Source organism: Episyrphus balteatus, chromosome 2 (assembly GCF_945859705.1).
Source record: "Episyrphus balteatus chromosome 2, idEpiBalt1.1, whole genome shotgun sequence".
NCBI lineage: Eukaryota > Metazoa > Arthropoda > Insecta > Diptera > Syrphidae > Episyrphus > Episyrphus balteatus.
Window position 1 is genome coordinate 119,836,959 of NC_079135.1, and position 22,102 is coordinate 119,859,060.

At 31.0% G+C, this 22,102-nt stretch overlaps 1 non-coding gene across 1 annotated transcript; it reads left to right on the forward strand.

The window, feature by feature from the left end:
- The first annotated feature begins 2,165 nt into the window (after positions 1-2,165).
- LOC129912839 (U6 spliceosomal RNA) lies at positions 2,166-2,272 on the forward strand. The gene has a single exon (XR_008771935.1). It is a non-coding gene; the product is annotated as a U6 spliceosomal RNA (small nuclear RNA).
- The last annotated feature ends 19,830 nt before the right edge of the window (positions 2,273-22,102 follow it).

Below are 22,102 nucleotides of genomic sequence, written 5' to 3' on the forward strand. Positions count from 1 at the left end.
AATTATTTTTTTCAAAATATTATTTTTGGCTTATATTTAAATTATATAAATGCTTCTTTACAAAAAGTTTCGTTGAAATCGATTAAGTAGTTTCGGAGATAATCGGATTTGAAAAAAACGGTTCTATGACAGGTACCGTTAATAATGATTCTCAAAAAAAAATTTTTTCATTGGAAGATAGACCTTAGCTTAAAACTAACACTTGAATTTTTTAAACAAAATCGTTAGAGCCGTTTTCGAGATATTTCAATTTTACTATAATCGGTATATGACAAGTACCGTTATTTTTGGTCCAAAAAAATTAATTCCAAAAACCCCTCTGGAGAGTAGCCAAATAACGCCACATACCAAGTTTGACATTAATCGGTCCATACGTTTAGGCTGTAGCTCCTTATACAGACAGACAGACTGACAGACAGACAGACTGACAGACAGACGGACTTCCGGGACCCACTTTTTTGGCATTGTCTACCATCGTAATGTCATGGAAAAATGTTATCTCAACTTTTTTTTTTTGTACGAATGCATAACTTGATATATAGTACCTATATCGCAAGTAAAAATACTAGGCCTTCTCCTTTATACAATTAGTACAGGTAAAACAGTAGGTACATAAAATCAACAAATAAAAAAAAAATTTTTACACTCATGAAATTTGGGCAAAATGTTTGCTTTTGAGATAAGAACCAAGGACAAAAAAGTCTATAAAAAAAGTTGAGTGGAAGGGTGTTTTTTCGCGGACAGAGGGAGGTGGTGAAGGTAAAAAATAACGTGAACAAAACTGTTTGTGGAATATCATCATATGACACATGTTTTTAAGGTATTTTTTGATGCTGAATGTAATGATAATGACATAAAAATAAAGTCAATACGATTGCTTTAAAAAAAAGTTATTGCCGATTAAAAACAAGGGTGCTTGTTTTTTGACTTCAACAGGTAAAATATAACCAAAACCCATGTGAAAAAACATGCTACACTGATGAAATTCGGGATGAAGGTTTTAGATAAAGCAGGGACAAAGGATTCATAAAGTCCTTAAAATTTTTTTTGGTGAAAGGGTTTTTTTTTTGCTATGTTAAGTTGTGTGTGAGAAAGGTATCGTAACAGCTGACTTAAATTTTATTAATTTTTAAAACTTTGTGAAAAAGTTTTGGTTGGTATAAGAATTAAGAATCTTTAAAGTGTACAAAAATATCTGGAGTGCAAGGGTGTTTTTTTTTCAAGAAATGATGAAAAATGGAATGGAAATTGGTGAAAATGTTTTATTTATAACAGAAAACAAGAACTAAAACAGTCTATACAATTTCCTGTTCTTTTTTGGGAAATAAGGAAAATCCGCGATAAGTCCGATAAAATCAATACATACCTAGTATAAAAGGTACCCTTACGAAAATATGTTCTCTTTACCATGGAAATTACGAATAAAAGAAATCTTTAAATTGTTTTATGTGAAAAGGGTGTTTTTTTTTAGGTGTAGAGAAAATATGGGTATATTTGAAAAAGTGTGTAATACTAGAGCAATACTGCCTTTGGCTTTTTGGGACCAATTACAGATTTTACTGTCTCTTCGAAAAAACACCCTTTCATCTAATTTTTTTTTATAAAAACTCTTTATTCTTGCTTTCTACTCCAAATTCAGCGTTTCTACCAAATTTCATTAGATTTAGCATCAAAATCTCAAAAGCAAATTTTTTGCCAAGTTTCATGAGTGTATCAATTTTTTATTTTTAAAATGCCTATTTCACCTGTACTAAATATAATAATTTTTACTATAGGAATTCCGGTCCTTTGCGATTTTTTTTCCTCACACTATAAATTTGTTTTGTGTGTATTTATGTTGGGTTTTATTTTTCCTGATATATGTCTGTTTTTGATTTAAATTTTTCCCCATCAGTTGGTATTTCGGTCCCTTCTTTGTTTTTGTTTTGTTTTTCGTTTTTCTTATAACAGACACGTTTAAGTTTATGAATTCCAGAGTGACTCAGCTTATTGTTAAAACATGATTGATTGAGTGCAAAAGAAGTCAAAATCATCTAAAAAAAAAAAAATTAACATTTATTTAGATTTTGTGTCTTTAAAATTACGCCACACACGAGAATTTTAAAGAAAGAAAAGTTAAAGATATCTGGTTTTTTTTTTTTTTAATGGGGGAAAATATTTAAATTGTTCCTGCTTTGGCAGAACATATACTAAAATTAGAACGATACAGAGAAGATTAGCATGGGCCCTGCGCAAGGATGACACGCAAAATCGTGAAGCGTTATTATTTTTTTTTCTTTCTATTTTGATTAAAAAGCAGAATGAATTTTACTTTAAATAATAAAGACAAGGAGACAGAGACAGGCAAGCCAAAATGAAAAAAATACAATAGTTTGTTATGAATGTTGAAGAAAACGTTTATGAAAACGAAGCAATGAAAACATCAAGTTTTGGATTTTCAAACAGAAGGGTCTTAAAATTCTGTAAAATCATCTTCTTGAAAAATAACAACGGCACACAAAAAAAAAAAGTGTCATGTACCAGAAACCAGACCTATCTTTCTATATGTTTTTGGGCACGCTGAATCAGAAGTCCGTTTGGCCCTGTCACCCTCCAGTTTTGAGCTGTGACTGCATTTTGTTTGAATTTGTATGACTTTTTTGAAGTTTTTTGCATTTTTCTCAGAACTGAAGGGTGTTCGGGCAAAACAATTTAGCAAAATTAAATTATTTGTGTGAAAAACAACTAAAAAGTGCATTATCGGTTAAAATTAATTTTATTTATTCATTACAGTTAAGTGAAATTTGGTGTCTTACCCATGCGACCGGTAAAATTCTTAAATAAATTTCGAAATTTGACAATAGCATCACATCCAAACTAATTTAGTCAATTTACTCAAATTTCCGTTTAGAAAATGACGTTGCCTAAATATCTAGTCCCTAATATTTCCTGAACGTGCCCAATTTCTAGGTCTCTGATTGGTCAACTGTGAACAAAAATCCTTCCAATTTAGGTAATTTTAATGGAAATCTGACTGGAAAGTTAGGCAAGAAATTTGTACCTAAAAAATTAGGAATGTTTTTTTGTCAACATGACAGCTGATTGATTTTAATTACAGAATTAGGATAGCAGAATTAAATTTATTTGTGTTAAAAACGAGTAAGAAGTGCATTATCGGTTATAATTAATATTATTTATTTATTAAAGTGAAGTGAAATTTGGTGTCTGTCTCAAGTAAATTTCGAAATTTGACAAAAATGGCGAATCCAAAATAATTTAGTCAATTCAATCAAATTTTCGTTCAGAAAATGACGTTATCTAAATATATAGTCCCTAATATTTCCTGAACGTGCCCATTAAAAACAATCTGCTGTCATGTTGACAAAAAAAAACCCTTTGTAGGGAAAATTTTCTTGAAAAGCAGAAGCAGAATAGAAAAAAAGCAGAATTTTGAAAAACTGAATTTTCGTTAAAAAAGCAGAATTTTGAAGCCAGAATTTTGACCCGATCCCAAATACAAGTCTAACTTGTTCCCAAAAAAAATAAAAAAAGAGTGTGTGTACACATGTACACGCGACTGAAGTTATACTTCTCATTCAGTATATGTAAATGAATTTCATTTGATATTTTTAATTTCTATTATTAAATTAATTAATCCACACTTCGTTTTTTTACATTTTTATCAAGTGAACAATAAATTAATTCTTTCATCCTCCTTGCGTCCATGTAGTTTTCAATTTATTCTGTGAAATTTACACATGTTGTGCGGTTCAGAACGTACGGTATACGCTTAACGAAACTAAATGAATTGCGCATAAAATGTGCGATATGGTAATTTTATGAGAATTGTGTGTTCTTCAGCACTAGTAGTAGCAATATGGAACTTGCAGGGTTGCTACAAAGCTCAAAAGTGAGCTGAGCTCAGCTCACAGCTCAGCTCAAATTTTGAGCTAGCTGACTTTTGAGCTATGTACCATAGCTCAGCTCATTTGAGCTGAGCTGAAAGTGAGCTGAGCTGATGGTTGAGCTGAGCTGTTGGGTGAGCTAAAGTAAAGTGAGCTGAGCTGAGCTGTGATATGTGAGAGGATACATTGATTTTTATTTGGAAAGTATAATGAAATATGAAGATATTTTAAACTTTTATAAAACACCATAGCTGAAGATGTTTGACTTAACTTGTTTTTCTGTGTAGGCTATAGGTCGTTTTTGATAACTAATTATTATTTTTCGTCGACGTTTCAAGTGTGAATACACTCTTCTTTAGGACTAAAAAATAAAATTATTCTAAGAAATTATAATATATTTAGGTTATTTAACAAAGATCACGAAAAAAGGAATAACAGTTTGAAGATGTTTGGTTCTAGTTATTAATGGAATTATTTTAACACATGGATATTTTTATAAATAAAACAGATAATTTTTCGTGATCTTTCTCTTGGTTTTTTTAACCCTAGAAAGATAATCATAATATACGTCTCAGAGACGTATGATTCTAAAAAAGATTTTTGGTCTTATGTTAACACTTTTTGTCATATTTATTTAACTCATTACTTAGATTATTTTAAAGAAGTGATATAATAAATCAAATCAATTTAACAAAAACCCAGAAATTTGAATTGAATTAGATAAAACAGTTCTTTACACGCCATACGTCTTACAGACGTAGATTATCTTTCTAGGGTTAATAGTAAATATATTTCTATTTTTTTAGTAAAATATTTCTTTTTTTATCATAAAAAAAAATCAGGTACAATCCGGTTTTACGACTTTTTTCAAAATTCCGAGAAAATCGCGTTTGAAAGTTGGGGTAAATTTTTTTTTCGAAAAATCCCCGAATCTTTGAACGCTCCTGGAAGCTAAACCGCTTGAGAGCAATTTTCGGGAGTGGTGCCAAATGATAGCTTGTGTCATGGGATTACGCTTTGCACATTTTCAGATTTTTAAAAAATCGCCTTCCATGTTAAATCGCCATATCATGCCTTTTTTTTCAGAATCGTGTTTTTTTTTTTTTACTTTTAAGTTCTCCCGGCTTGAGAACGCGTGGACCTACAGGGATGGGAGTTGTACCCAAATGTAGGTTAGAGTCCCCCCTACCTTTTGGCATCAAAAATTTTATTTTCATTTTCTTCAAAATTCCGCGATATAGGCGTTGGAATGCTTTGATCTAGAGACAGGGGAGTGGTGCCATATGAAAGCTTATATTCTCAGCTACCCGAAAGTGGTATAATCCGGTTTTTCGATTTTTTTCAAAATTCCGAGAAAATCGTGTTTGAAAGTTGGGGTAATTTTTTTTTTCGAAAAATCCACGAATCTTTGAACGCTCCTGGAAGCTAAGCCGCTTGAGAGCAATTTTTGGGAGTGGTGCCAAATGATAGCTTGTGTCATGGGCCTACGCTTTTCAAATTGTCAGATTTTTAAAAAATCGCCTTGCATGTAAAACCGCCACATCATGCCTATTTTTTCAGAATCGGGCTTAACTTTTTTTTTACCTTTAAGTTCTCCTGGTTTGAGAACGCGTGTACCTACAGGGATGGAAGTTGTACCCAAATGTAGATTAGAGTCCCCGCTACCTTTTGGCATCAAAAATTTTTTTTTCATTTTTTTCAAAACTCCGAGATATAGGCGTTGGAAGTTGGGGCGCTCACTTTCAGCTCAGCTCAAATGAGCTAAGCTATGGTACCTAGCTCAAATTTGAGCTGAGCTGTGAGCTGAGCTGTGAGCTGAGCTGTGAGCTGAGCTGTGAGCTGAGCTGTGAGCTGAGCTGAAATGTTAGCTTTTTGCAACCCTGGCAACTTGCCACATGTAACTTGCCACATGCAACTTGCCACACGCAACTTGCCACATGCAACTTGCCACACTCAACTTGCCACATAAAACATGTAACTTGCTACGTGTTGTGTGGTTTATGTTTGCCGTACTGCGGCGTACTGCATTTTTAAATACTAAAGTACTGCGTACTCTAAAGGTGAAACGACAGCCCAGCTACCGAGGGTGATCGCGTCATAATCCCTTTGACATTCTTGTCAAAAAGTAAATTTTCATACCCACCCTCCCATAAGAAGTATAACTTCAAAAATTGAAAATCTGGTGATATTGATTTTTTTATTTAAAAAAAAAAACAAGAAAAAATCAAGAACAAATTTTGGTGTACGAATGCACAAACTGTTAACTAACCAAAACTTTTTCAACCCTCTGACTGGTTAAAGTGAAGTTTTTACTTTTTGCTACATACATTTAAATAGTTGATTTTACTTAACCCATGATAGTTTGAAAGTCATTTGTGGTCTTTTCTTCGAATTTCTTTAAAAACAAACTTCAACTTAATGTCCATTATACCAAGTATTAATTTTCTTCTTCACTTTTGTATACTTAAGGAAACTTCTTAATATTGTTCAACATCAAGAGTATATGCATTTATCCCATCTTCATTTAATTTCTTCCAAGAACTCAGATAATAGCGTTCACCAGAAACCAGTGCATCATTTTTATTCACTACCACAACAAAGAAAAAACATTCATTAATTTCTTTTTAAACAACAATAGCTTTGACATTCCTTTGAAGTTAAATGCAGAAGAAGAGAAAGAAAAAAATCTGTCACAACTGACAACAATGACAACATTTTATGCATTTTGTAATAAACTTTAAAGAAAAAAACTTAAATAAAAAAAATATCTTATAACAAGTTCAACATAAATAGATATCCTTCTTATATTTTTTCTTCTTCTAAGTTTCTTGGAAAAACGCGTATAATAATACAAAAGTGTTCAGCCATCCTGAACGATATCCTTTAGAAAAATACAAAAACCTTCATCACACCCGTCATCATCGTCATCATCATCATGTTAAGCGGTAAAGTTTTTTTTTCTCCGACTTTGGGTCTTGTTCTTTTTTTCTTTTCTTCTTATCTCTCTTGCAAGTTGCAACTTTTGTTCAGATGCAATTTGCAGCTCTTCATTTTATTGTGTTGTTTTTATATTTTTGCGCTCTTTTATATAGGAAAAGGTTGCAAAGTTGTGAATGTGAATAAACTGTTTCAATAAAACTCTTTGGATATAAAATTTTATACTTTTTTATTTTTTCTTTTAGTTTTTTATCTTTGTTGCAAGTTTGTTTTATGTATTTATTCTGCCTCATTTGAAAGTGTGAAAAGATTTAAAATAGTTTTTCTATTGTGGCTTGAAGTTTTAAGGTTTCTTCTTTTATTTTTTTTTTAAACGATATATTTTGATTGACTTTGTTGTGATGTAAATTTGTAAATACAAAAAAAAAAGAAGACAAATACGTAATGACCCTTAAACGCACTAACAAATGTATACTTCTTTCAAATTTTCATAAGAACTTTTATTTTTAAACTTAAACAAAAGTCATATTTAAAGTTTGTTTTTTTGAAGAAAAAATCCTTTGTTACCCCGTGCACTTGCACTTGTTCAAATATTAATTTCAAGGTTTTCTTATTTTATGACAAATTATTTAATTGTATTTTACTTTCTGTACCTTTGATATTTTCAAATTTTTAATCGCGGTAAGAATGTGTGGGCACAGGCATTGAAATCCTTGTGATCCATTTTTGCGACTAAATAATCGCGCGACTAAAATCGCATGTGTGCGCCTAGCCTAAGGGTCGTTTAATTGTCACCATTCTAACAGATCTGACGAAATCCAGCATTTATACATTTAAGAACAGAGAGCAAATCGATTGTGTTATTACAGATTTTAGTAAGGCATTCGAAAAACCTTTTCACCAAATTTTTACTACAAAAAATTAGAAAGGTTATATTCAATTTACAAATTATTGCATGGATTAAATCTAACTTTTGTCATAGGACATTCACTGTGTTAGGTAAATTCTGGAGTTCCACAAGAGAGTCATTTAGGTCCGATTTTGTTTAATATATTTGTAAAAAATAATCTTCCGACTATTTTAAAGTATTGTAAATGTTTAATGTATGCCGATGATGTTTCTAATAATTTTGAAACAGTGAAAAACTTCAAGTTGATCTTAATATATAGGTAAACTGATGATCTTAATATACCTTCTATAATTATAATTTCAATTTTCTCAAAAACTAGAAGACATAGAAACAAATAGTTTTCACTGTTCGATAAGGAATCAATTGAGACAGTTTTCTGTGTGAGTAATTTTTTTTTTATTAAAATTCACAGTCTGGACAAAAATAGTATAAAATGAGTTTAAAACTAATTTTTTTCGCCTATTTTTAACTTTGAAATCGATTATTTCAAAAACTATTTGTTATAATATATTGATTTAAAAATGAGAATTTAATGTACAATTTTGCCTTTTGGAAATAGTATCATTTATTACTGTAAGTGTTGCCGTTGTTTTTTAATAATTTTTTTTTATTTTGATAATTTGAAACGGGGGGAGATAGACCCCCCTCCCAAAGAAAAAAATGTTTGTATTGAGCTCCTCTACAAAAACTCGTTATCAAATCCTGGCGCCCTAGTTATCCTACTACGTGCCGAAACAGCATTTTTGTTCTATACCTAAAAGTTCGAATTTCTGTATCTGGGTTGAAATCGAAAATTTTTTTTTCTAAGCCAATTTTAAACTGATTTTCATAAAAAATACCTCGATTTGAAAATAAATATTATTTTAAAATATATGTTGTTGTAAAAATATATAGGTACTTTAATTTGATGTCGAAGTTGGATAAATGACGAAAAAAATGGAATTTTTGAACTTTGACAGCTTATAAATTCTAGGTGGTTTAACCGAGTTACATGTTTTATACATTGTTGAAAAGGTATATTTATCTCCTATTAGAAACTGTAAACAAATCGAAAATGGGTAAAAATTTGACGAAGCTAGATTTTTTTCAATGGGTTAAGGTCCAAACTCCAGATTTGCCCCTAACTCCAGATTTTGGGGGTGTTAAGGACTTTTTAAATACCGTTTCGTAATCAGTGCGACTAGCTCTACAAAATGTGATAGGTCTCCGCCCGCGTATATTTTGAGTGTTACACCGTGTAATTGGTGTAATCGTAACAATTTGCTGTTGCATGCTGAAAAATGTAAAGTTATAAATTTTACATGAAAATTGTCTGTTTTGTCTTTTTTGATGGCGTAAAACTGGAAAATGTCTACCTTTGGTGTTTTGTTTGATAAAAAAAAAAAACTAAAATTTAAACAAATTATTAATGAAATATGTAATAAAGCCAATTCAATATTAGACTGGATAAAAAAGGATTCACATAAGTTTTCTGATTTCCCTACGCAGTTGGACAAACAACTGTTTACTGCAAGTAGATTACATTCTAATACGTTATAAATTATATGTCCGCTAGAAAATAAGCTTGATTCAATAAATAAATACACTAAAGCCATTTTTTTTTTCCTGATGAAATCAATTATTCCCTAATAAATTGAACTGGATCTGGAGGTAGTACAAACAAATTAAATCAGAAATTTCTACTTTTCAATTGAAACATTCAATCACACAACAAAAAAAATTCAAATAAAATCCAGTTTCACTACAATTTGCAATGCACTGCACTGCATTGCACATTGTATTGTTGTTAATTGCTGCTTTCAGTTTTTCCCCCATTCAATAAAGTGTTTTCCGTCCATTTAAATTGCACCCTACATTTCTTTCCTCTCTCACTCGTTTTTTATTATCCCTCATTAATAGCTTTCACTTGAGAGTGCAAGTCCAGAGAAACATTATCTTCTCACCGTGAACAACTTAATTTTCACTTAAGTTTTAAACAGAAAGAAGAGATGAAATGTAAAAGATTGAATTTCTTATACATACGAGTATACCACAGGTCAAAGTATATCACTGGATTTTTCCTTAAAGGTTAATGAAAAATGTCAACAAAAAATTGAGTAAAAAAAAATATGTCCACAGCTTAAAAGCTATTTTGTTCTTCTCACTTTCACTAGAATGGACATTTTTTACATTATAAATATCCTTATACAAAGTATATATTTTTTTGTTATGATAATCACACCTTTTAAACTTCAAAGCTATATTGACCTTTTCTAGTGTGATGATGAGAGTGGATATGGCTTTTGTGCGTTTAAGTGCAAAAACGCATTAGGTGAGTTATGATATGAAAATCCTTTGGGGAGATAACCTTTTGTTTAGCTTTCGTTAAGCTTGGAAGAGTGAATATTAAAACATTCTACTGTAAATTTATATTATTAATATATGATGCAATAAATATGTGAGTACATTTAGAAAAATGGCGGCTAAAAAAATATTTCGAACAAAGCAAAAGATAATACAAAAAAAAAAAAAAATTACTCATACACCATAGTGACCATACTATGAAGGTTTTTAGTTTCACTATTTTCATCAAATTTAATGGCGGCTAAAAAACTATTATGAACAAATCCAAAGATAATTAAAAAAAAAAATATTACTCATACGCCATAGTGACCATTCTACGAAGGTTTTTACGTTCAGTTTTTTCATCATAAAGCTTGATGGCGGCCTTAAAAAAATCTTCAACCACATATAATTTTGAAAAAAAAAAATAAACAAAAAAATAGTAAGTACTCATACGCCATAGTGACCCTTCTATGAAAGTTTTTAGTTTCAGTTTTTTCATCATTTAGTTTGATGGTGGCTTAGAAAAATCATCGACCAAGGCCAAAGATAAATTTTGAGAAAAAAAAAAAATAGTACTCATACGCCATCCATAGTGACCACTGTACGATTTTTTCATCATAAAGTTTGATGGTGGCTTAAAAAAATCTTCGACCAAATCCAAATATAATTTTTGAGAAAAAAAAAAATAGTAAAAGCGGCTAATAGCATATTTCGACCAAGGCCACAGATAACTTTTGAAAAAAATAAAATAGTACTCATACACCACAGTGACCATTATATGAAGGTTTTTTAGTTTCAGTTTTTTGTACCTATTTTATTTATTTCAAATATTTTGTAGCCATTAAAACAAACTGTTTGAAACGCGTTTTTTTTGGTAGTTTGAATAGTTTTTTTATAAGAAAAAAAAAAAAAACACATCCCATGGCAAAAACATTAAGCACCAATAAAACTAAACTCTTGACAACATCTGCGACCAAATTAACACTCACTTCTAATGACCCAGTTTCATACAATTTGTGATTTTTTTTTTGTTCTTGTTTGTGTTGTGTGTTCATTCATTCAAATATTCCCATTTGCTGCAGAAAGACCACTACTACCCATTAAGAACATCCGGATCCGTTATAGCTATATAACAATGTACTTTATATATATCCGATGACCATCATGTTCATGTTCATATAGAAAATCAACTTACACACACATCGAAACAACAAAAAACCAAAACAATAACCGTTCTTCATGGTGTTTAGTACTGTTGTTTATTATCTTAAACAGTTACCAATTCCAAAGTGAGCCGTCATCATCGTCATTGGTTTTTATCTTTATGCCATTGCAGTCATGACTACGACTCTGATAGTTCAACTATATTTCTATAAAACTTAGAGAGCCAGAGAGAGCTTCTATATATTACTGCTAGTCGATGGCTGATGGGCTATATCTGGAAGGGAATGACCATAAGCCAGAAACATACCAAAAAACGGAAGGATGTAGGATCAACATTTTTATTATCGTCGGTCGTTTTGACTTCCTGGTGAAATTCGATAGGGTTTAACTTGGAATTTACGAGTGTAATGTAACTATTGTTGATTGAGATAAGAGGGGAAGAGAGAGAGAGGCTGTCTTAACTAAAATGTATATAAGCTGTTAATTATTACTTTTTGGTTTTTAAGGATTAAATAAATCAAAGGACACTGTCGTTTTATGTAGGAGTATCAGATCAATTTCATGAAAATTTCTCTTAAAGAAAATATGTATAAAGCCTTTTAGACGTATCTAAATGAAAAAAGCAAAAAAAAAAAAGGACATTCAACAAATTGAAAGGTGTTTTTAATGAGTGATGACCTTGTTTTCATTGTAAACCTCATTACAAAAAACAAAACTTAAATGCGCGACAGAATGTTGAAATGTCAACTTTTAATTAATTAAAACCTTTTAACAAAAATTGAAACAATCAATTCCATTCAACGAACCGTCAAATTATAAAATGATTAAGTTTTCAGAAAACACGATGTTTTGCATCCTGTTGGACGTTGTATGTTTCAGTGTAACTGATAATAATTGTCAGCAAAATAATAACTATGTCATCATCATCACCATCAGGTGTGTGTTTTTTTCGAACCACAATTCAATGGAAATGTTTAAATGTATACCATCATCTGAGAGCTGAGACAAGACTGACAAGTGCATGAGGTAATTATTATTGTTAAAAAAAAAAAACAAAAATTGAAGTAAGAATAATGCATGGCAAGTTATTTGTAAAGGTTGCTCATACCTGCTTTTTGGTTCTGCTATCGTAATAAAGAAATTTGCTTACTAGTTCAAGAGGATGAGGAGTACCCGACTAACAAAGGAGATGGCACATTTTTCTATGGAGCTTGGGCCCAGTGTGTTCACTAACGAAATTGGTATCAAATGAAAGGTGACGGTAAGCACATTACGTGGGTAAAATATTTTCAAATTCGTTAGTGGGGTTTTGGAGATATTTGAGTTTGAAGTTTCGGATTTCACAATCAAGATTTCAGCTAATTTTTCGAACAATTAATCGTAGAATGCGTAATAATGGGTGTACAGAAATAATATTGGTATCAAATAAAAGGTATTTCTCTTGTCTATAAATCTGTATCAAAAGTTTTTTTCTTTGTTAAAAAAAATAATACATATTAGGTATTTACTTCTCAAAAGGTGATTTTTTTAAGCGAGGCATTTGGCACATCGAAATATCAAAATATTCAGTGGTGACATGCACTTTTTTTTTGTAATTTTTCGATAGCTTAATGTGTTACCTTTAATTCTATATATAAAATAGTTCTATAAAACATAAAAAAACCTTATAATAAGCAAAATACACAAAAACGCGCTGAAATATGCCTATTAAATAATAAGAATAGAAACTATAGTTCAGTCAATGGGGAAAAATCTGGAAAAAGCTATGACGTGAGCTAAGTTTGAATGCAGTATTGAAGAGGGGTTTATCCCAAGTACAAATCTCAGATTGCGTATTGTTTGGTCTTGTGGGGCGACCGCCATTTTGAAAAACGCATTTGTCTCAATATCTCGAGAACGACTGGTCGGACAGAAAACTAGAGAGGACTTTTTAGATTGGAAATTAGTTAATCTTTCTTTTTCTAATACATCATTTTTCTCTAGGAGTTATAATTTCAGAGTTACACTACCGAAAATTGTGTGTTTTTTGATATTTTAAATATTTTAAACAACCCTTATAGAGTTAAGTGCGGAATTACTGAGAATGAGATACTTTGCGGTTCTGTTACTCTGAAAGTATAACTCCTAGAGAAAAATGATGTACTAGAAAAAGAAAGATTAACTAATTTCCAATCTAAAAAGTCCTTTCTACGCATTCTACGATTAATTGATTGCAAAAATAGCTGAAATCTTGATTTTGAAATCCGAAACTTCAAACTCAAATATCTCCAAAACCCCACTAACGAATTTGAAAATATTTTACCCACGTAATGTGCTTACCGTCACCTTTCATTTGATACCCATTTCGTAAGTGAACACACTGGGCCCAAAAATGTGCCATCTCCTTTGCTCCTATAAAGCTTTACAGGTGTTAATGTAGCTCCTGTAAAGCTCTATAGAAGGGATAATGTTTGTTGGGTAGGGTGTCCGTTATTTCCCAAAGTGTTGTTTTTGGGGGAGACACCCCCCAGATCGAAAGTTTAGGGCCTAAATAAGGGGAAATTAGCAAAAAAAAAATTTTTGGAGGTCATTAACCCGTGCCTCTAAGGTCATACTTTCCCCATACAAATTTGTATGGGAAATTTTTAACTCATACATAAAATTTTTTTTCTCTCGAGTTAAATCATCTATTTTTAGAGCAAGATCCCAGGGCCGCCAGACATTACTTATTTTCTCAAGAAAAAAAAGTATGGAATTACGTAGTGCTAGAACATACTATTAGTGTATGGATACTGGCTATCTTGTGCCGACGGTCATTTTACCACTAACAGGTGCTAAAGGTACGAAAAATACGTAGTTACTTTTCTTATTTTCTCAAGGCTGATTTTTATATATGATACTCAGGGAACTAATTCAATAAATGTTTGTAAGCTGCCAACCCCGTCGGATGGGCCTGACACCTTGCCAGACACGCTTTGTTATAAAACTCCTTTACAAACATGCTCACGCTGCGCTGGCGCTGATACACATAGCTAGCATTTATGCGTGTCTGGCAAGGTGTCAGGCCCATCCGACGGGGTTGGCAGCTTACAAACATTTATTGAATTAGTTCCCTGAGTATCATATATAAAAATGAAGCTTGAGAAAATAAGTAAAGTTAAACTATTTTTTTCAAAGCTTTAAGGTGTCTGGCAAAAAAAACATGGCTGTCGGAATGGGTCGGGCAGTGTTAGTTATACGATTTTGTTCTTGTCTGAGTGCAACCTACACGCCTAGGTTGTTGTTACATCTAATGCAAATTACCCTGTACTAGAATATTTTTCCTATATTAAAAAATTGCAACCTTTTTGAAGTTTTTTTCAAAAACGGACTGTCAAATCGAAAAACCGTTAATGTAATAATTGAAGGTAATAAAAAGATCTACAACTTTTACTTCAAGTTAATTTTCAAAAAAGCTCAAATAAAAGCGATATGACGAAAATATGGTTTAAAAAAAAAACCACCCTAACTCTTAAACCGAAGGTATAATCGAAAAAAGTAATTTAACATATATTGTAGTAAATTAAATTATCTTCAAGTTTGCAATACCTACATTTTTTTTCTGTAGATTCAAAAATACATGAGTTATGTGAAAAATTGAAATTTTTATTAAAAAAACAAAATGGCGGCCAAATGACTCTAGATGCGATTGTTCAAAATGTGGTTTTCGACTCGTGTCTTGATACTCTTTCGAGTCCTGAAGTCAAAATGTGTTATAAATTTTTTCCCAGACCTCCATATAACAAAATCTAACTTTCCCGTATACTAAAATGCGTGTCTGGCAAGGTGTTAGGCCCATCCGACGGGTCTGGCAGCTTACAAAAATTAATGTATTAGTTCCCTGAGTATCATAGGTATATAAAAATCAGCCTTGAGAAAATAAGAAAAGTAACTACGTATTTTTCGTACCTTTAGCACCTGTTAGTGGTAAAATGGCCGTCGGCACAAGATAGCTAGTATCCATACACTAATAGTATGTCCTAGCACTACGTAATTCCATACATTTTTTTCTTGAGAAAATAAGTAATGTCTGGCGGCCCTGGGATCTTGGACTATTTTAAAATGTTTGTTGATTCTGGTTGGAAAATAGTTCCTTTAAAAGATTACATTCAAAATTTCCCGTTAAAAATTTTATATTTTATTTCGGTTTTTGAAATTATTAGCTGTTTTCGTAGTTTTTGCTTTCACCTATCACATAATTTTAAATGCAGATTTATTGGTTTTTAATTCTTTTCAAATATTGCATTTAAAAATTTGTGTATAAATCTAAAATTTTAATTTTTTTAAATTTTTTTTTAAATTTTTGCCGTTTTTATATTAAATAAATATTATTAAACACTTTAACCCTTTCTTGTTTGCAACTTTTTTGATGTCATTTTTTAGGTGAATAATTTTTAAACAAAATTCAATAAAAATATTGTAAACATATCTTTTGTAGTTCGAAAAAAATAAATTTAAACGTATAAAAACGGCGGCGCTTAGGATGTTTAAAGTTTTTCTGGTCTGCCTCGCGATTTCTCAGGATTTTAACTCATATTTCGGATCCTCTGTCCTGCTCACGGTATATAGAGTTACCAAGCAGGCCAGTGAGAACATTTTATTCACTAAACATTATCTTGCCTTCCCATTCCCATTTAAAATTGCAATTTGAAACTCCCAGGAAATGAAACTAAACTAAACTAAACTTCTTTTTCCATCTCCTAAAATAGGAAGTAAGTTTATTTTACTGAAGTGGATTCCATTCCCACTGCTTGGGAACTAAGTCTCTCAGTGCAATTATTTCACTCGGACTTATTACCACATCATTATGGTAATGGAAGACTTGAATGTTTAGGTTTGAAATTTGTCGAAAGACTATTTGGTAAATTATTATTTTTACCAAATTTGAAGTAGAAATGAAGTTGACACAATCAGTGACTGCTATGAACTCGTTAAAGCTTTGAAAATCGGTCAAGAGGTCAAATTCCTCTTGACCGATGTATCATTCTTCTCGTCGCACAGTGGTGCTCTATGGCGTCAAAAATCATGGGTATGGTTTGTTTCGCTTTTCTTATTTCGGTTTTTGGTTGTTTCGTCTAAGGGCCAATTTTTCAATAGTCAGTTAAACAGTCAGTTAGTACTTATTCCTAAGGATAGAGAAAAAATCAATTTTTCAACAGGCAGATATAGCTTATTCCTAAAAATAAATCTATCTGCTTCTTTCAGAGACGAATAAAATTATTCTAAGGAATAATCTCAATAAAAATATTGTGTCAGTTGTCAAAGCTGTTTTGAAAGAATTTTGAAAAAAATACAGTGGAAAACAAGAAAACAAAAACAATCATGAATAAAAATGACGTTTAATTTTAAATATTTTTGAATTTGACAATTTTTTTTGTTATTCTGTAGAATAAATTATTCTTGATTGAAAAATTCAATGTTTTTATCTGATTGTTTATGAGCCTAATAACTTTATTCGTCGAACAGTTAACTGACTGTTTATTAGAAGATTGAAAAATTGGCTCTAAGTCGATTCGCTATTTTATTGTTTCGTATTTTTGTTGTTTAGTTTTTTATTTATTTCGTTTTACTTTATTTCGACAAACTTATACTCCGTTTTCTTGTGACTTCGTTTTTAGTTTATTTTGTTATTGATTACTTGGTTTTTTCATTATTTCGTTTTGGAATTAAGTCGCCTTTAGTTCACTTGGACTTTAATTATTTCGCCACCATTTGTTTCGCCATTTTTTTGTGGATGTTAATAGCCTAAGGGCGTTAAAATTCGCGCGAATTTTAACGCCCTTAGGCTATTAACATCCACAAAAAAATGGCGAAACAAATAGTGGAGAATAATTCGCGTCATTTTGAGTGCCTGTTAATTTTAAAAATGCTCAAAAAAGAAAAAAAAAAACAACGAATTCGTTACAATTTAAGGTAACAGATCTCTTATATTATAAGGATTTGCTTATCTTTAGTCCAAAAGTCTTCAAAACTCAAAACAATCCACAAAACTGAAGACGGAATAACCAGATGCCAAAATAAACCAAAAGCGAAATGAACCTTGACGAAACAACTCATTGGACTTGTAATGAAAATGCGAAATAAATTAAAATCAAAAAGACACAAGGCGAAGTTAAAGTTGGGCGAAGTGATCGAAATACGAAGTAAACGAAAACCCAAATAAAGGATGGCGAACTAATAAAAAAAAATTGTGTCAAAAACGAAATAATAGAAATCGAAGTAAAAAAGGCTAAACAATAGGCACCCAAAAATCATATACACGGCCATTTCTGGGCGAAAAGTCATGAAATTTGGGACACTGAAGCATATTAGTATGAGAAATACGAAAAATCTTCCAACTTTTATTTTTTATAAAAATGGTGGTTCCAAAATGACGGACAGAATAAGCGTTTATAGAATTTTCTTTTACAAAACTGAAAATAAGCTAGAAATTTAGCTAAATTGATGTCAAAAAGATGTTCGCTCTTGGATTTGTTTAGAACTGTTCATATTCAATGAAAAACAAAATTAAAACAGTTTATAACAAAGACCAAAACGTACCAAAGTAGTAAAAAGCACTAAGTTGTTAAATTAAGTGCATTGTGCCTTTGGCCTTAAACAACGTTTTCACTGAAAATGTGTAACCAACTTGCTAATAATTGATGAAGAAGTTCCTGAATGTATGTATGTATGTTAACTAAAGGCCAATATCAATTAAAAAAAAACCAGCAAAATTTTGAGAGCAGTCTGAAAAACGAGATGTTGAACTTTAAATTGTTTTTAATATTGTGTTAAAGAAGGCAATTTCCTTATCCCAATGAGAAGTTCCACTTTCACTAACAATTGGTAACGTGAGAAGTATAGAAACATATGATACATTAAATCTACAACACCAACTCGCTAATGAGAAAAACAGAGGACAATGTAGTTTAATTGATTATCAACTTTTCGCCTAGGTTATCTACAAGTCTTATCGATAAATCTCATAATTTCACAAATAATTTCAAGGTTTCCGTGAAAAATCCCCGATTTTTGTATTTCTCTTTTTAATTTTGCATTCGACGGTTTTTTTTTTTTAAGTTACCTACAGGTTACTATTAAACATTCAGTTTTTGTTTGTAAAGAATCACAGTTTTTCGATATTCATCACATATTTATCAGATTATTATCTTTAATTTTTTACCTATTAAAGTTACTTACCTGATGCTCATTAATCAATATTTCAAATTCCTTTTTCTTCCTTCTTCGTATCATATTCTTATTCCTTAAGTGTACCTACCATTTTAATGTCTTTTGGGCTCAGATAGTTAGAATCAATCATTTGACATTCTTACAATTTGATTGATTTAAAATCAATTGATTTTATATTTTTTTTTTAAGAATTAATAACTTGCCTTTATTGTTTTGTGCATTTACCTTCATCGAATCACAAATTTCCCACGGATACATGTACCATGTGCGTGATTGCGGTTGACCCCCGTGTTTGAGTTATTTCTAATTTATACAAGGTGGGTGTGTGTATGATGACGACGACGAGTTCGCCAAATCAAAATGAATATTTCAGCGTTTCAGGACTTGGTCGTCGGTCGGTCGGTGTGTTTGCGATGTGTGTGTGGAGTGGACTTCGAGGACATTTATTCATTCATACCTCGGACGGTGATTTATCCAGGACGTCATAGTGGTTTTCTCAGGACATGTGTATGATATGTGTGTTGTTTTGATATAATATATATAAAATTGGCGGAAGAGAGAAATCAGCGAGACACGTTGAAGGGATGGGAAAAATGAGGATTAAGCAAGAGTAAGTCATAGATTATTATGAAATAAATTCAAAAAGAGGATAGTTCACTAGGAGTGTATTAAGCTTGACAGGCCACACACAGGATAGATGATTGTGACAAATGTGAAGTCGTTTTGTGTTTGGGTGTGTTTTGGGATAAATGTGGTTACATTTTGGGGGCGTTTTGTTGAATTGCCTTTGAACATCTATTCACCTAGTTTCGTTATTTCGTAGAACGTGCGGTTTTCTCTTATAATGTGACACTAATTTTTTTCTGTTTTCGTTTGTATATATGTATTTTTTTTTTTGACTTGATGTCCTTATATACTGAACTTTCCAAGGATTTTGATGATACAATGATTATTTGTGTGATGGCGGTGGCGCTTAGTGTGTTGAGGGGGACAAGGTTTAAGTGACATCAATATGGCATTGAATTAATCTTGGAGAATGTGTGTCATTAGGTGTGACCTAGTCAAGTGTGGGATATAAATAAACTAAATTACTAATGTTGTTTTGGGAAAAAGGTCTTTAATAGAAATTTGGTAGTTTAACATATGTATAGTTTGAAATTAAATCAAATATTTTTTTCAGTACAAGCTGAGTTGACTTTATGGGAAAAAAATAGACTGAAAAAAGAAAAAAAAAATAAAAAAAATTATTTTTTTTATTGATTAATCGTTACAAATGTTAACAAAATTTCTTTTGTTTTTCTAAATCGAAATAATTTCGATAAAAATCTTCTTGTTCCAAATTTCTTCATTGAAGCCTTCTATTAAATGCATAAAATAATGAAAGAACTAACCAAAACCGATTCTTCAAAGTAGAAAAATTTTGAAATATTTATTAATTCTTCTTCATTAAAAATGGAACTCACTCAGAGACAATTTTCGGAAAATTTTGCATTGACTCACAAAGAGTATGGACACTTAATATTCATTTCAATGGATTTGTTCATGGAATACATTCATTTTAAATACTCTACAAAAAAAAGTCATCTTTCTAACACTTAAAATGAAAATAACTTCACTAAATAAATAAAACTGAATTTCAATTTCAATAATTGTATAAAATTTAAGCAAAACAAAAATATCTGGACAAAAGTCGTTCACTGTGGTGTATACGTAACTTAGATCTTTAAATTCATATTAAGAAATCTTAAGGCGAATTCCAAAAAAATTAAAAGCAAAAAATTCAACACAATGTTGGATAGAAAAAGAATATTTCTGAAAAGAAATTAAAAACAAAAACACTGCACCAATAAAGCATTTTTCTTAAATCTTTAAAAATACGTACAAACTACAGACCGCTAAGACAACAATTCCAAAAATTCTAAAAAAAAGTTTGACCAGAAGTCTTCAAACAGCAATCTACTCTCTTCTTTAGGGTACCAACTTTAAGAAATTTATTTGAATTTTTACCGTTTTGTTGCGTAAAATTTTTTAGAGGATAAAAAAAAAGTACTACAGAATACTTATTGAGCTGGCTCAGAAACAGAATTGTACACTTTGTGTCTTGAAGTGGTTGATGTACACTAGCAGAGATACCCAAAGGAGATGGGAAACATCTGACGTCATACGCGTTTGCCTACAAGCTCCTAGGATATTTTTGGCTAAGTATGCGTGAAAAATCTGATATTTTTGGCTAAGTATGCGTAAAAACACTGTGATTACACTGTGTGTGTTTTTCACATTTATTCACAAATACAAAAGAAATTACAACAACACGAAATAAACAAATGGGTTTTGGGGGGTAAAACGTACGAAAGTTTCCCATCTCTTTTGGGTATCTCTGTACACTAGAGTGGGCCGAAAAACACTTTTTTCGAATTTCAAATCACAAGAGAGCGGAAAAGTTGCGAATGGTGATGACTAATAAGGGTTTAAAAATAATCAAAATCAGTTCATATCTTCCGGTCGCGCATCGGCTCTGAAGTATGGAAAAAAATGGTATTTTTACAAAAAAAAAAATTACCACCCTAAAATATTATTTTTTGAACATAATAGCTTTAGAAAACTTTCATATGAGCTAAATATTAAGTAGAAAAAAAAATTGGATGAAATTGCTTAAGGACTTCGGTGGCGCATGTGTTTCAAAATTTGTCAAAAAAGGGCAAAAATCATATGTTTGCGATATTTTTTTCCTTTTTATTAACTATTCGTAAAATTATTATTTTTACCAAAAATGAAGTTGACACAATCAGTGAAAGCCATGAAGTCGCTGAAGATAAAAAATCTTTCGGTCAAGTACGCTTTGGCTATTTATTATTCTCTTTGTCGCACAGTGGTGCCTTTGGTGCTTTTTGGCTTCAAAAATCATTTTCATGGCCATTTCTTGATGAAAAGTCATGAAGTTTAAAACACTGAAGTATATAAGTATAAGATATCCGAAAAAGTTACCAACTTTTTTTTACTCAAAATGTTGGTCCCAAAATGGCGATCAGAATAAGCATTTATAGAATCTTCTTTTGCGAAACTGTTTATAAGCTAAAAATTTAGCTAATTGATGAAAAACAGATGTTCGACTTTTGAATTAGGTACAACTGTTCATATTGTTTTTTGTTTTCTTTTGAAGTTAGCACATTTTTTTTATCTTTTCATTTTTTATCTTTCTTAATGTCTACTTTTAAACATAGTTGGGAATAATATAAAGCAAAAATAGTCAATTTTTTATGAAAATAAATAGGGAAGATATCAAAAATTGAGCATTGTACATTGTACACGTTATTTTGACATAATTACTTAGATGCATTTTGTAATGTCTGATCTGATAAAACTAAAAGCAAAATTTATGCCATTGTATAAAAATATATTTGCACTTTTATGAACATCATTTTACGTTAAGAACAACAGCCAGCATATTATCGATTAATCTTTGAAGAAAAGTGGTTAACTTATGTAATTTGGTACGATAATTTCATGTACTATAATCTATAATATTATATAATTAAAGTAGTAAAATAATTTCATTGTATATTTTTGTCGTCGTCCTCGATGCTAGAAAAAAAGATGAAAAACTGCCAATTTCTAGCAAAGTTGTTTCTATGAAAAATGGTGAAATAAGGAATGGTATATTCACCGTTCAATACCTTCAATATTTATTTTGATT